This window comes from Symphalangus syndactylus, chromosome 9 (assembly GCF_028878055.3).
Source record: "Symphalangus syndactylus isolate Jambi chromosome 9, NHGRI_mSymSyn1-v2.1_pri, whole genome shotgun sequence".
NCBI lineage: Eukaryota > Metazoa > Chordata > Mammalia > Primates > Hylobatidae > Symphalangus > Symphalangus syndactylus.
The window spans coordinates 51680870-51695598 of NC_072431.2; the positions used below are offsets into that span (position 1 = coordinate 51680870).

The 14729-nt window shown below is 37.9% G+C and overlaps 1 long non-coding RNA gene across 2 annotated transcripts in view; it reads right to left on the bottom strand.

Moving 5' to 3' along the window:
* Positions 1 to 227: 227 nt before the first annotated feature.
* Positions 228 to 14729, bottom strand: part of LOC129489498 (uncharacterized) — a 296391-nt gene continuing 281889 nt past the window's right edge. The window contains exons 6-8 of one of the 2 annotated variants that reach the window (XR_008660014.2): positions 7836 to 7895; positions 3293 to 3395; positions 228 to 2476 (exon numbers count right to left, since the gene is read on the bottom strand). This is a non-coding gene — a long non-coding RNA (uncharacterized lncRNA). The remainder of the gene's footprint in view (positions 2477 to 3292; positions 3396 to 7835; positions 7896 to 14729) is intronic. The other variant, XR_010122497.1, reaches the window with a different exon arrangement.

Consider the following 14729-nt stretch of genomic DNA (forward strand, 5'->3'; position numbering starts at 1 on the left):
TCCAAATTTAGATAATAAATTATATAACTATAGTATGATTTTTTTTCTCTGAAAATTAGTAGAAATTATGTACGTTTCTGGCTTTTGGTAAATGTGTTGATTATGGAGAAGGGCAGGAGTTTAGAGTTGGACTAGACAGCTTTTCCTCCTTTTAAATCTCCCTTAAAAACATGTTTCTTCATTATGATTCTCAATCTTTTAGCATAATTTAAAAATTCATGTAGCCCTTTAAAAATAACTTTTAGGTGATATTTACTTGGACTTAAATGTTTAGATTCCAGTGAGATCTTATTGAATTAAATTTCCAGGTTCCAGTGGGGAAAGGCTACCAGAAATCCTTTTTGCCTACCCCTCAGGGGACTTGGGAAGGACAGAAAAGAGACAAAAATCAATGTAACATTTAAACAACACTGCAATCGTGCCGTGATAGCCATCTCAATGTGATACCATAAGTAGCCAGTGGTTTTTTTTTTCCCTCAAAGAATATCATTCTTATTAAACTTCCCCAATGAAAGCGTCCTTGCTAAGGGAATTCAGCAAAATACATACATAATTTTACCATCTGCAGAGGTGATAGCACTTAATTAGGAAAGCCAAGAGTATTAGAGGATATTTTCAAAGCAGCACCTCAGGTAAGAGACCCCCTCCCCACCTTTGTTGCTCCTAATGGTACTGCAACTCATTTTATGCTCATTGCATCACAGTATTTCCCCTAGAGAATATGGAATTCAAATCGGGTGAACAGATGCTCACAAATTAAAGTACTCTATGTGTATACCTGCAGCAATCATGGAAGGGTAGGTGGAGAGGAGACAGGATAAAAGAAGAAACAGACAAGACATTTGGAAACTATTGAATTCTTGTTTTTCTTTTCTCTGATCACTTCTTATCTCTATGAACTCCTCTCCTCCTTTTTGCCATCTTGTTGCCCATCATCACATTATTTTTCCCACAACCCCTCAGTTTCCATTGACAGAGAGTTGTTCTCTCTGAGCAGTCACAATTGAGTAGTGGGAGACATGTGTTTTTAGATGCCAAAAGTCAATCTCTGTCTTTCTCCCTTTCTTTGTAATCATAGAATTGGGTTTTAGTAGTTTGACTGGGAAACATAGCTTGCAAATAACTGAATTTGCTTTTTTAGGCTGTAATTCAGCAGGCAGAGAAATTAGCTTTATCCTGGACAGGAGGGTTTACACAAAGCTGGTCTCTAGTTCCTTCCTCTCTGCAGTTTTTTCTCTCTACAGATCACAGTCTTTGACCCAGGCTTGTTAGCTGAGGATCATTCAGGCTCACCTTCACCCAATCCTAAATCCCAATCATTTTTTCCCAATCTTGACTCCAATCAAAATGTACTCCCTCTACTCCTACATCCCACCAAGCATCTAATTTTCCTCTAGGAAATAGTCCAAGCCATTTGTGCTAATGTGCCCGACAAGGACATACATTTAGAGCTCATTATTTCATGTTTTTAAAAAGCTTTCCTTCATAGAAATTAATCCTTCCTAAGTGAAAAATATTGCCAAGATCTCATTGAGCATTGCCTTTGAGGATTTTCTTTGCCTGTGTATTAGAATAGATGTCAGTGGCTCATGAAAAACAGCCACAGCTCACCAATAAACATTTTAATGAATATACTTATTTCTTCCCATCCTTCTGCCCCAGTTGAAATTTTTTAAAATGCATGTGATTTTTACTAAACAATAATGATTTGTAACTTTTACTGTGGGGCTTAGAGAGGAATTATAAAACCCCAAATATTTCCCTGTCCTCCAGCATTCTTCACATCGCATTATTTTACTCATTAAACAATGTTTTAAATCTCCCAGATTTATTTTTTTCTACTCAGGTTACAACAAATCAGCGTTCTTCTCAAGAGGGCCATTCCTCATCTGCCTTATCTGTTTTTGAGAACCTCGATGGTAGATTTGCCTGTGTGACCACGTGAGGTAAGGTCAATCAAGCTCATCTTGTCAAACTTGTCATAACCCTGGGATTTCACACAACAGAATTTCCCCTCGTGCATTCTTAGCAATGCCACACAACAGGGGGATTTTAGAATTCAATATGCAAGCTTATATTCTCTGCAGTGAGTGGTGTTTCAACGAAATTTCCAGCATTTTGAAATTGTGTAACATAAAAAATAAACAGAAGAAGAAAATAATGTCTCACTTCACCTATCTCCATGTAGAAAATTCATAGAAAAAAGAAAAAAAAAAAATTTTAACCCATGGTAGGGGCTTAAGGGCAGAGGGATGGCCTGAGCATAAAAATCACATTTGCTTCAGCCATCCAGAAAACATCTTTGTTTGCCATTGTCATGTTGCGAAGGAAACACTGGCTACTTAGGACATCACGTTGAGATGGCTCTCACAGCACAGTTGCACTGTTGTTTAAATGTTACACTGATTCTTGTCTCTTCTTTGTCCTTCCCAAGTCTCCCAAGGGATAGGCAAAAAGGATCACTGGTAGCCAAAGACTGTAAAAGAGAGAAAATAGATAGTAGCCTATATTTAGCTACATTTGGATTATTATCTTATTTTTAGACCAATCATGGCAAACGTGCTCTTGGGTTCATAGTAGCAGTATTCACACATCTAACCTCCTCACCTGCCATCTCTTTCCCAAAACTCTCAAACAGAAATGGTAGATTTTGGTTTCATCGGAAGACAAAAAGGAGGCATCCTGAACTTTTTCCTGGAGCATCTCAGGTCTTTACGGCATAGCCTTGCACTCAGCTGTGTTAACATGAACTTTTTCCTTTCCATTTCCAACTGGCCTTGACTCCCTGTGACTACAGAAACCCATGAATAATAGAATGTGACCCTCCCCATATATATAACTGTCCCCTGCCAGCTTCCCTACCATGTTGCCTGAGAAAAACTTTCTGCCCATCACCCTGAAAATGTAGGAACGATTTCAGTCAGCTGTTAGAAAGAAGTACACAAGTACGTGAGTGCAGTAATATCCAATGGTCTGTGCATGAGGATGAGGGTCAGGAGGAGAAGCAGCAAGGAAATGCTGGTGGGCTGAGGTGCAAGTTTCTGCAAAGGAGGGACTCTACAACTGCATGTGCTTTCTGCACATAGCCTTTAATGCTTTGAGATTCTTTTGGAATTTCTGGCACATTTTGAGAAGAAAACTGCCTATGTCTCTACTTGGCTCTCTGAGAAAAAAATGAGTTTACATACTAGAGGAACTATACATTGTAGGCTTGGAAACAGGCTGGCACACTGAATAATGGCAGTCTACCCTAGGTGCTTAGAAAGGGAAGCAGAGCTGTACTGTCTGCTACCTGCATGTGTAATGAACTTCATAGCTTGCTGTGGTGGCAGGGAGATCATGCAGAGTGTGCAGCTTTGCACAGAGCCTGGGAACAAGGTCCAGGGGAGAAGTATCTGCAAAAACAGAAGGAAAATAATGAGTTAACATAGTTTCAGATAGACAGGAGAAATGGGCTTTGAGATCTATTGCATAGAGGGGTGACTACAGTCAAGAAGAATGTCTTGTATATAGTATTTCAAAATAATAACAGTATAAGTTTTAAATGTCTCACCATAAAAAAGGACAAGTAAATGAGGTGCTAGATATGTTAATTAGCTTGATTTAATCAGCCCACATTGTATGCAGATATCAAAATATCACATTATATCTCGTAAATTTATACAATTAGGATTTGATAAGCAAAAACAAGACCAGATAGTCCCAATGTTCTTTAAATTGTCTCAGGGTATTAAAAGCTAAGAAAAACTGTTCAGTTTTTTTATAAGGCAAGTATAACTTTGATATTTATGCCTAATAAAGATAGTAGCAAACATTTTAAGATGTGATAGGAAGTTTAAGGAGACAAAGTTGACAGGACAGGCATTTTAAAGATAAAATATTACTTCTGTGAGGCACATGATGTTTTAATAAAGAATCATGCAAAGTGGGCAATGTATTTACAATGGTGCCAATGCTTCATGAGTGGTAGCATCTGACTACATGATTCCTGAAAGCACAAAGGATGTTGGATGTGTGGCGTCTCTGTTCCACAAGCCCTTCACTACGGCAAACTCTACACAAATTCCATATCCACCTTTCTTCCTTGGGTTCCTCCCTGCCAGCCTGGACATACTGAATTGTCCTCTTGCTGTTCACACACTTCACACTGTCACATCCACCCATCCTGCCATCTCTGGATACCTTCCCCCATTTCTAATCTTTACTGCATCTCCTTCCATATTTAACTCCCCAAGGTCTCAAATCCATGACATAAAACTCTATCTGTTGCAAGGTGATTGGGAGAGCAATGTAACTATAGGCCATATTTGGGGTAGCTGAGATCATTTTCAACACTCAATTCAAAAACTAGCTCACTATTTGCCAAACCTCCTCAATAGCTAACCCTGCATTGAGCACATAGCATGCAGGATCTCAGGACAGTACAAGGGAGATCTTTATTTGGAACTATTGACTTAAGGCAAAATCTAGAACCATCATTCCTTTCTCCTCCTAGGGAGGAATCAATTTTTTTCAAGTAGTCCACCATGTGTGGGCATAAACATGATTATCCGTAGCTCATATAAATACTTCGTTTAATATATATATTCTATGTTTTCAAGACCCAACACATTTATCTCAAATAGAAAATGAGCATACATATATTCTTGTTATTTGAAATCCATGTATTTTGAAAAGGCATAGAAAATAAACTACATAATTTTGTAAGTCATTAAGATTTTGAAAAAAGTTGAAAGTAAGCCCCTATTTTTGTATGTTATTGTTTTCTACAGAGAGAGAAAAAATGTTTATATTTTGAAAGAAAGGTGCTTTATTAAGAATTACATTTTCAATGAAAATAGAAATATGTGAATAATCACATTAAGACTAAACAATGGGCCAGACGTGGTGGCTCAAGCCTGTAATCCCAGCACTTTGGGAGGCCGAGGCAGGCGGATCATGAGGTCGGGAGATCGAGACCATCCTGGCTAACACGGTGAAACCCCGTCTCTACTAAAAATACAAAAAATTAGCCGGGCGTGTGGCAAGCGCCCGTAGTCCCAGCTACTCGGGAGGCTGAGATAGGAGAATGGCGTGAACCCAGGAGGCGGAGCTTGCAGTGAGCCCAGTTCACGCCACTGCACTCCAGCCTGGGCGACAGAGTGAGACTCCGTTTCAAAAAAGAAAAAAAAAAAAAGACTAAACGACGCCATAAAGAATTATTGTTAAGTACTAACTGATGCACTGATGCCTTTAAAAGAAAATCCAAAAATTATGACTAAGTATAATTACATTCACATAGAAAATTACATTATGTACATTCACATGTACAATTACATATACATTTTAATATTTTATATTGCACTTATCAACTCTGATTTTTCAGGTGAGCAGTTGTTAGCGATCTTAAATTTTGTTCCAAAACAATTGATTTTTTAAATTCAAATGCAGGACTTTGTATTTTTTCTATGAAATTATATCTTTTCAAAGTGTTGCATTACTCATGTTAACCTAATATCACAGATGCTGAGAACCTGATGACTTTCAGATTTTTATTCTTTGAAAGCCAGAAGATTAATCAACATTTTCAGAAAGAAGATTAAATAACATGGAGAAAGCTTGCTAACTCCCTGGATAAGTAGTAATAGGTAGATTGATGAAGGATAATAAGAATCTACCTTGTAGCTCCAAGAATCCTTTTGAATAACATTTTTTGTACCTTTTATTTTGATGTACAAGGAAATCCCATTACACTCATTATCCAGATTCTACAAATATTTACATTTTTGCCTAATTTCTTTTTTTCTATTTGTGTATGTATATGTACATTTTTTTTTTCTGAACCATTTGACAGTAAGCTGGAGTCAATATGTTTCTTCACCCCTAAAAATTTTAGGGTGATTTGCTTAAGAGCAAGGACATTCTCTTACAGAACGCCTGCATAGTTATCACAATCAAGAAACTTAACTTTGATACCTGAAGATTATGTACCAAATGCTTGTGTCCCCCACACACATTCATATGTTGAAGTCCTAACCCTCGATGTGATGGTGTTTGGAAATGGGGCCTTTGGGAGGTGATTAGGCTTAGATGAGGTTATGAGGATGAGGCCCTGGTCCAATGAGATTGGTGAACCAGGACTCTCTCTCTCTTGCTCTCTCTCTCTCTCTCTCTCTCGTGTGTGTGTGTGTGTGTGTGTGTGTGTGTGTGTGTGTGTGTGTGCTGTGCATACAAAGAAGAGGTCATGTGAGCACACAGCAAGATGGTGGCTCTCTGTAACCCAAAGGAAGAGCCCTCATCAGAAAACAACCAGGCGGCACTCTAATCTTAGACTTTTAGCCACCAGAATTGTGAAAAAATTAATTTCTGTTGTTTAAACGACCCAGAATCTGGTATTTTGTTGTGGCAGCCCACAGATACTAAGATACCAATCCAGAATTCATACCCAAATTTTTTTAATTGTTCCAATAATGTTCTTTACAGCCATTTTTTCCTTAAGTTGAGGATCCAACCAAGGAACATATATTTTATTTAGTTTTCAAATCTCTTTAATCTCCTTTCTTCTAGAAGCTTTCCTCTGTCTTTTAATCCTTCATGACCTTGACAATTTTGAAGGGTACTTGTCAATTACTTCATAGAATGCTTCTTGCTTTGGGTTTGGTTGATGTTTCCTCATGATTAAATTCAGGTTATTGGCTTTGGCAAGACTTCTGTGGAAGTGATAGCTTGTCCTTCTCTTGATTATATCTGGAAATATTTGATGTTAGTGCGCCCAGTAGGAACGAAGCTTACTTTGGTATACAGCACTTTTTCCACTGAAAATTTTGTGTCTTTGTAATTAATAAAGAATTTGTTTGGGATACTTTAAGCCTATGCAAATATACCAGTTCTTGTCAGAATTTTATCCACCAGTTTTAGCATCCACCATTTCTTCTACATTAACTGGTTGGCACTCTACTGTCAAGAAAAGCAGCTTTCACTTATCTATTTGCATGTTTTGGAAATTAATATAAGAATGGACTTGTGAATTCTTATTTTATATAATGAATTGTAATTATTACAATTATTATTGTTGTTGTTATAGTTTGATGCTGAAGTCGTTCTCAAATCTGTTCAGTGGAAGTCCCTTCAAGCTGGTTCCTATGTTCTTTTGACATGGGTCTGTCATTCCTTGGACATCTTCTTACTTTCTGTCACAAAGTGTTCCAGGCTTGTCTTGTTTTCTCCTGCCCAAATTCCACAATCAGCCATCTCTCCAAGAAGCCCTGGATCTGATTCCTTTTAGTGGAGATTATGATTACAGATAAAGATCATCTGGGTTCTAGGTGTGTGCTTTGCTATAGGTACAGCATTGTTTCAAGGTCTCTAGGCAGACAGAGGTAGGCTACTTGTGTGCACACACACAGACACCATATATATATATGTATATATATATGTATATGTATATATATATACATATATACACACACACACAAACATATAATTAGTTTTATCTATATTGTTGAGAAGTTGAGAACTAATCTATTTTCTTTCTTCCTTTTCTTTGTTTTTCTTTCCTCTTCTGACTACCATTTTCTCTTTATCTTTTTCCATTCTTTCTTCAATTTTCATATTTCCCCCATGTCTATTCATAGTCTCCTTACTTATAGTCAAAAGAAAAGGGTCTCTGGATTTTCTGGATACAAAAATCATGTACCTCTCTCTGGCACTGAAGAAAAAATGGGATAGACAGGAGAGGAGCTGCAGACTGAAAGTGTCCCAGGAAAAGATATAGACCTATCGGCCCTCAGCAGCTTGCTATGACGTAACAAGCCCCTTATTCTCTAGCCATCAATAAATGCCAGCTTAAAATATACCTTTGGGTGTTGTTTCTGGCAACTGTCCTTTGTAGTATGTCTCAGTCTGGTCAAAATTCACTACAGAGAAACGAGAGGAATCAGGGCTTAATATTTAAAACATCCTAGGCCTAAGCCTTTAAACAGTTAAATATCATCTTAAAAATAAATACGTAAAAATGAAAAACTTCAGAATTAAAAAATTATACTAAACACTTTAACTTTTAAAAAGATACTTGAACAAAAGATTTATAGGCTAGAGCAGTACTGCAAAAGAAAATATTTGGAGATTCATAATTTGACACGAATTGTTTTTCTACCTTAACTTCTGAAAGATCTAATTAAGGAAGGAGTTTTTCTTTTCTTTTTTTATAAAATAATATGTCCTGACAAACTGCATGAATATAAAATATATATGTTTGGTATAAGTGTAGGACTCACAGATTAACCTTTCTTGTACAAATGCAGGGTTTGTTAAACAAAAGCTTTCCAATCCAGTACTCTTTTCAAGAATATTCCAGTAAAAAATTCATCTAAGTTGAATTATCTGTCATATTCTTAGCCTTACAGCTTTTAACAAATCATAGACTCAGAATTTTATAGTCTGAAGAAACCTTCCAAATTACGCATTTCTATCTTCTTCTGATTTCACTTGTAAAGGAATTACTTATTTCAATAATTTTAAAAGGCAGAGACTACTGAGAATTTTACATCACTTTTAATCAAATTCTCTTAGTGCCTATCATATGGTTATATGTAAATTAGCTTCCAAATATTCCAATCAAACATTCCTTCAGTTTATGTATTGAACTCTTACCATGTACCAGGAACTGTGTGACTGTGTGGGTGCTGTGCATGCAGCACTCTGGCTAGTGTGTGGGAAATCGATGGTAGAGGATTGTGGAAAGAAGAAGGAAGACCAGTTAGAAGGTGCCTGCAATCATAGCCTAAGAAAGAGATCATTATGATATAGACCAGCAGGATAGGCAAACTGATGGGTTAATTGGATTTAGGTATATGTTATAGAACTCACAGAACAGGCTAACGGAGAGGACATGGAATATGTGAAAAAGAAAGAGGTTAAAGATGGAAATTGCAGGATTGTATTTGTTTTTCAGCCTGAAGTCTAAAGCTGGTCTTTATATCAGGATGGGAAACACTAAGGGAGAATAGGTTTGGGGTGGAAAAGAAATCAAGTGTGTTTTGTGAGCATGATACTTTTGAGATGTGTATTTGATTTCCAAGTAGAGATGTGTAAGTATTCCAAGTGGATAACTTATATGGGGTTCACTGGAAAGATCAGGACTGGAGAAATCATCAGCCTATAAATAGGATTTTATAGCCTCAGACTAGGACCCAAAGGCATGTTTTTAACCGGCATTTATCTAAGACTTACCGTGTACCAGCAACTGCTCTGAGTGCCTACATGCATTGATTCATTTAGCTCTCCCAGCAATCCAACTCAGTCAGGTAGATACCTTTATTATTATTGCTATTTGCAAATAAATAAACTAAGATCAAAGAGAGACTAGGTAATGTGCTCCAGATTGCATTGCTAGTAAATGCCAAAGCAGAATTTGAACCCTAGCAATCTGAGTTTACAGCCCTGCTCCTAACCATTATGTTGCTCCTATTTATGTAATATGACCCTGCCCAAAAGAAACTTGTGATGTAGTTGAACAAATAAAAGTAACGCACATGAAAAACACAAAGATAAGTTAGGTACTAAAATGTCATGGTATTGACTGTGAGTCAAGGAAGTTTGGAATAGGTTTGAACTTCTTAGATAATAGGACATAGCAATAATTAGCTGCTTCATTGTGACTGAATTACACACTGGAGATCTGAAATAATTTAACAGGTTCCATAAATATCCAATTTATAGCCACAAATTAGCTTAGTCATGGGTATTATCATGCTCATAATAGCTAATCATTTAGATATTGTGCACACCTTGCCCTACCGCCAGCAGTTTTGTAAAACCTCGCTGTCATTTAAGTCTTTCTTAATCAACCTTCATCAAGTGGCAGTAAAGAGTGCTACTAAAAGGTTCATTTCATTAACCCTTTGTCTTCTAAACAGACAATTATAGTCTATATTCACCTCATTCTACATTATAAGCAAAAACTTAGGAACTTCATGGGAATTCCAGTTAATTCAACAGAAACTTATTGAGCACCAAATTGAGAGTGGAAATGCACTAAGCCCTGTAAGATAGTTAAAGCCTTGGCTCCAAGATTTTGCCAGCTCTATGCCAAATTATGCTCAATAATCTTTCTCTTTTGAATGTAAGCTGGGATCTCTAACTTACTGACAAGGAAATACTTCTACTTTTCTTACAACAAGATGACCAACTAACTTTTAGATCCCTGCTTTAAAATATTGCTTTTGCTGACATTAGTGCTGAAAATTTGTGTTGTGAGAAAAAACTCCCTAGAAAATGCTTTTCCAGCTCCAAGAATCATTGGAACTGAGCAGTGTCTCCAGCAACAATGAGTGGTGCTTTAGTTTAGTGTTGAACATGGCCCATGGGCCAAATCCAGCCCATCATCTGTTTTTGTATGACCATAAGTTAAGAATGGTTTTTCTGTTTTTAAGTGGTTGAAAAAATAAATAGTATTTCATTACATATGAAAATTTTATGAAATTCACATTTTAGTGTTCATAAATAAAGCTTTTTTGGAACGCACCCATTCACTCATATATTTCTCATGGCTATTTTTACACTCTACAATGGTAGACATGAGAATTCTTGACAGAGACCATATTTCTAGTCCTTTACTGGAAAATTTCTCTAATTTATGCTCTATATTTTGAAAACAAGGCTCTGGTCATAACCAATTTTGGAATATAAAATATCTGTTTATTTTTGTACTTCTGTTCTTAAAAATCATAATCCTATATAGCAGAACTAATTCAAAAGTAAGAGGGCAATATTTATCAATGAGTGAGAAAATAGAACTACATTCAAGCAAACCAATCATTCATCACTAAAAAATAAATTTGATCACAGTCTCCGTATAAAGCCAAATCAGATTTACTATTTGGTTGCTTTTTAATGACCTTCCATTTTTTCTTTAAGAGAGTTTATTCCTAAATGTTTTCACATGGGGAATTCCAGGACTCGGTACACATGCAACAGTTTTGACCATTTTCTGTTGAAGAAAGTAGAGGCAGACTTTTTGATCTGAAAAAAAGAGCCCTTGGATTTGACAAAAGCAAGAAAATTATTTCACAATTACATATGGCTTTGATTAGTCACAGTTCTTAAAACTCAGCAATGTCTTGTCATTCCTACAACAACTTGATAAGTTGGCAAACTAGGTATATTTATCGTTGGTTTGAAGTAAGGAAACTGAGGCCTAAAGTATCATTGCACTATAATGAAAAAAAAAAAGCATAGGGCTTAGAGTCAAAACCCCAGCCCCCCATCCCACTCAACTCCCCAAGAACCACGTGTCCCTTATCTAAAACTGGAAGTAAGAACCCTTGACTAACTAACTTCACTGAGATGTTGTAAAGATCAGATGAGATGAATATGAGCATGCTCTGAAAACTCCATAAAATATTTTTTTATTTTTATTTTTTTAATTTTATTATTATACTTTAGGTTTTAGGGTACATGTGCACAATGTGCAGGTTTGTTACATATGTATCCATGTGCCGTGTTGGTTTGCTGCACCCATTAACTCGTCATTTAGCATTAGGTATATCTCCTAATGCTGTCCCTCCCCCCTCCCCCCTCCCCCCACCCCACAACAGTCCCCGGAGTGTGATGTTCCCCTTCCTGTGTCCATGAGTTCTCATTGTTCAATTCCCACCTATGAGTGAGAACATGCGGTGTTTGGTTTTTTGTCCTTGCCATAGTTTACTGAGAATGATGGTTTCCAGTTTCATCCATGTCCCGACATGAACTCATCATTTTTTATGGCTGCATAGTATTCCATGGTGTATATGTGCCACATTTTCTTAATCCAGTCTATCGTTGTTGGACATTTGGGTTGGTTCCAAGTCTTTGCTATTGTGAATAGTGCCGCAATAAACATACGTGTGCATGTCTCTTTATAGCAGCATGATTTATAGTCCTTTGGGTATATACCCAGTAATGGGATGGCTGGGTCAAATGGTATTTCTAGTTCTAGATCCCTGAGGAATCGCCACACTGACTTCCACAATGGTTGAACTAGTTTACAGTCCCACCAACAGTGTAAAAGTGTTCCCATTTCTCCACATCCTCTCCAGCACCTGTTGTTTCCTGACTTTTTAATGATGGCCATTCTAACTGGTGTGAGATGGTATCTCATTGTGGTTTTGATTAAAAGGAAAAAGAGGCCTCTCTAGATTCCTCCTCTCTGGGCAGGGCATCTCTAAAAGAAAGGCAGCAACCCCAGTTAGAGGCTTATAGATAAAACTCCCATCGCCCTGGGACGGAGCACCTGCAGGGAGGGGTAACTGTGGGCATAGCTTCAGCAGACTTAAATGTTCCTGCCTGCTGGCTCTGAAGAGAGCAGCGGCTCTCCCAGTACAGCGTCCTAGCTCTCCCAGTACAGACTGCCTCCTCAAGTGGGTCACTGACCCCTGTTCCTCCTGACTGGGAGACATCTCCCAGCAGGGGTCAGCAGACACCTCATATAGGATGGCTCTGGCTGGCATCTGGTGGGTGCCCTTCTGGGACAAAGCTTCCAGAGGAAGAAACAGGCAGCAATCTTTGCTGTTCAGCAACCTCCACTGGTGATACCCATGCAAACAGGGTCTGGAGAGGACTTCCAGCAAACTCCAGCAGACCTGCAGCAGAGGGGCCTGACTGTTAGAAGAAAAACTAACAAAGAGAAAGGAATAGCATTAACATCAACAAAAAGGATGTCCACAGAAACCCCATCCAAAGGTCATGAACAACAAAGACCAAAGGTAGGTAAATCCATGAAGATGAGGAAAAACTAGTGCAAAAAGGCTAAAAATTCCCAAAACCAGAAACCTCTTCTCCTCAAAAGGATCACAACTCCTCACCAGCAAGGGAACAAAACTGGACAGAGAGTGAGTTTGATGAACTGACAGAAGTAGGCTTCAGAAGGTGGATAATAACAAACTGCTCCGAGCTAAAGGAGCATGTTCTAACCCAGTGCAAGGCAACTAAGAACCTTGAAAACAGGTTAGAGGAGTTGCTAATTAGAATAACCAGTTTAGAGAAGAACATAAATAACTTGATGGAGCTGAAAAACACAGCACAAGAACTTCATGAAGCATACAAAAGTTGTCAGATTCATCAAGGTTGAAATGAAGGAAAAGTTTTAAGGGCAGCTAGAGAAAAAGGTCGGGTTACCCCCAAAGGGGAGCCCCTCAGACTAACAGCAGAGCTTCTGCAGAAACCCTACAAGCCAAAAGATAGTGGGGGCCAATATTCAACATTCTTAAAGAATTTCCAACCCAGAATTTCATCTCCAGCCAAACTAAGCTTCATAAGCAGAAGGAGAAATAAAATCCTTTACAAACAAGCAAATGGTGACAGATTTTATCACCATCAAGCCTGCCTTACAAGTGCTCCTGAAGGAAGCACTAAATATAGAAAGGAAAAACTGGTACCAGCAACTGCAAAATCATACCAAATTGTAAAGACCATCAACACTATGTAGAAACTGCATCAATTAATGGACAAAATGACCAGCTAGATTCATAATGACAGGATCAAATTCACACATAACAATATTAACCTTAAATGTAAACAGGCTAAATGCCCCAATTAAATGACACAGATGGGAGAATTGGATAAAGAGTCAAGATCCATCAGTGTGCTGTGTTCAGGAGACCCATCTAATGTGCAAAGATGCACATAGGTTCAAAATAAAGGGATGGAGAAATATTTACCATGCAAATGGAAAGCAAAGCAGGGGTTGCAATCCTAGTCTCTGATAAAACAGAATTTAGGCCAGGCACAGTGGCTCACGCCTATAATCCCAGCACTTTGGGAGGCCAAAGTGGGTGGATCACATGGTCAAGAGCTAGAGACCATTCTGGCCAACATCGTAAAACCCCATCTCTACTAAAAGTACAAAAATTAGCTGGGTGTGGTGGCATGTGCCTGTAGTCCCAGCTACCCGGGAGGCTGAGGCAAGAGAATCACCTGAATGTTGGAGGCAGAGGTTGCAGTAAGCTGAGATCACGCCACTGCACTCCAGCCTAGTGACAGAGCAAGACTCTGTCTCAAAAACAAAACAAACAAACAAAAAAAAAACAAAACAAACAATGACAAAAAACAGATTTTAAACCAACAGAGATCAAAAAAGACGAAGCAGGGCATTATATAATGGTAAAGGGATCAATGCAACAAGAAGAGCTAACTATCTTAAATATATATGCACCCAATACAGGAGCACCCAGATTCATAAAATAAGCTCTTAGAGACCTACAAAGAGACTTAGACTCCCACAGAATAATAGTGGGAGACATTAACATCCCACTGTCAATATTAGATCAATGAGACAGAAAATTAACAAGGATGTTCAGGACTTGAACTCAGCTCTGGACCAGCAGACCTAATAGTTAGTTATCTACAGGACTCTCTACTCCAAATCAACAGAATATACATTCTTCTCAGTGCCACACTGCACTTATTCTAAAATTGACCACGTAATTGGAAGTAAAACACTCCTCAGCAAATGAAAAATACAGAAATCATAACAGTCTCTCAGACCACAGTGCAATCAAATTAGAACTCAGGATTAAGAAACTCACTCAAAACTGCACAACTATGTGGAAACTGAACAACCTGCTCCTGAATGACTACTGGGTAAATAACGAAATGAAGGCAGAAATAAAAAGGTTTTTTGAAACTAATGAGAACAAAGACACAACATACCAGAATCTCTGGAACACAGCTAAAGCAGTGTTTAGAGGGAAATTTACAGCTCTAAATGCCCA